The sequence below is a fragment of the Crocuta crocuta genome, unplaced genomic scaffold (assembly GCF_008692635.1).
Source record: "Crocuta crocuta isolate KB4526 unplaced genomic scaffold, BGI_CrCroc_1.0 scaffold127, whole genome shotgun sequence".
Lineage (NCBI taxonomy): Eukaryota > Metazoa > Chordata > Mammalia > Carnivora > Hyaenidae > Crocuta > Crocuta crocuta.
Window position 1 is genome coordinate 10,962,393 of NW_027532008.1, and position 2,017 is coordinate 10,964,409.

Here is a 2,017-nt window from a genome sequence, read left to right on the forward strand (position 1 = left end):
CGGGAGGCTGGTCTGTGGCCAGTGGGGTGGGGGCGTCGGCCGGAGCCGCAGCCGGGCCACAGCGGCGGAGAGACAAAGGGAGACCCGAGACCGGGAGAGCGTGGGGAGCCGCCGCCGAGCAAGTTCCGTGGCTGATTGTTCCCAGCTGTGCGGCGGCGGCGGCCACATCTGGTCTCCTCGGGCCGCGCCACCGCGCTGGCCTCCCCCCGGCGGGTGGGGGGTGGGGGCCAGGCTCTGAGAAGGCCTGGCTCATTCCCTCCTGCCCACGAACGCATTGGGGCGGGGTCCCCAGCTGCGGAAGGGACCAGAGGGGGGCTGCCTTCTAGGCACACCCCAAAATCCATAGTCTAGACAGAAGTGCTTGGAGATGTGGCCCCCGGGGGGGGGGGGGGAGGAACGGGGACTCCCACGCCCCTTGCCCTGGGGGCCCCTTCCCCCAGTAAGCCTGGGCCTGGGTGACAGCCCTTCCAGGGGAGGAAGAGACTCCATGCAGGAGGCTGTGAGGCCTAGGAGGGGCTTTGGGGACAGAGAGCCCCCACCCCACCTCTTAAGGCCTCTTAGGCCCCAACTCAGGGCCTCCTCCTGAGTGGTGATAGCCCCGACCCTGCCTGGCTGCCACCAGCCCATGGGGACGAGGAGGGGATGAGGAGGCCTTGTGAGGAGTTCCAAGGAAGGAGCTCCAGGTCTTTGGGTCCCTCCTACTGAGAGAGGGCCAAGGGATTCCAGGATAGGAACATGGGGGGCCCGAGGTCCCCTGCCCCTGGGGCAGCCTGAGACCCTTGAAGGTCTCATCTCCTCCACCCCACCCACCCCACCCCCACCTCAGTAAGGAAGGGAGATGGTAAATGTAGGAGCGGGGCTGGGGGTCCCGGAAGGCTCCAGATTGGGAGGGAAGAGGGACAGATGCCCAAGTGTCCTTCCTCTCTCCTTAGATGCCCTGTGACCGTTAGGTCTCCAGTTAGCTGTCTGGAAGAAGTCCCTTTGTGTGGTGGGAGGGGCCTTCCTGGCTGGGTGAGCCCGTGAGCTGTCTCCCAGCGCTCCAGGCAGAAGGCTGATGCCTGCCCCCCACTGAGCTGGGACTGCACTCGGGGACCCGAGACCCTGCCAAGCCCACTGTGTGGCCAGAGACTGGAGTTCTTGAACTTCAAGAGCGTGATCAAGGCTGTGGACCACGGGCCTCTCCCTCCAAAATGACACACACAATACTTGCCATACAGTGTTAAGGGGTTCTGAACCTCTGGGCTGGGTGACGTCACTGTCCCCTCCAGATCTGCCCTTCTAGGATCCAGAGAATGTCTCCTCAGACTCCACCCTAAGTGCTTCCTGCTGCTGCAGACAAATAGACCTTAGTCTCGTGAGTCTGTGATGAAGGCAGCCAGGTCTTAGGAGGCCTGGAGGCCTGGCAGGAGAGGAATCTTCTGGGGGTGGGAGCCCTGCCCAGGCCTGGCTGCCCTTCGGCCCCTTGGGCCCATGCATGCATGCAGTTTCCTGCAGAGCAAGACACTCAGGGCCCAGGGGCTAATTGGGAACAGGTGGCGGGTTGGCGGACGCTGTGGAGTCCAGGCTGGGATGGTGGCTGAGCGGGGCTGGGGTCCTGAGGATGGGCCTGGGGTCAGGGGTTCACATGATCGGTGCACAAGACACCAGGAGGCACTCAATCAGAAGCGGGCACGACTGTGGGCGGGGAGAGAGCAGGGTCAAGGCTAGTAGAGGGCTAGAAACGTGCCCTTAGTGGGTTCTGTTCATTCGCAAGATCAACTCTGGAGCAAGGTTGGAGGCCTTGTGCCTTGGGACCTGAGCACCCAGGGGGCCATCGGGGACAGCAGAGGCAGCCCCCACCCCGCCCCGCCAGACTCCCGGCCCTCTGTATGCCTGGCTTCTGTCCCCAGCGCCTCCTCCTTCACCGGGCTAGATGCAGGGGAGCAGAGGTGGGCTCCGCAGTCCCGGGTGAGTGGGTCCAAGCTACAGCTCGCCTCCCCCCTCCAGCTGTCCTGACACCGGCCCCGCCTGCCTCACT

General features: G+C 64.6%; 1 protein-coding gene across 1 annotated transcript in view; it reads left to right on the forward strand.

The window, feature by feature from the left end:
- MFAP2 (microfibril associated protein 2) overlaps positions 1-2,017 on the forward strand; it is a 5,990-nt gene that overhangs the window by 935 nt on the left and 3,038 nt on the right. The window lies entirely within an intron of this gene.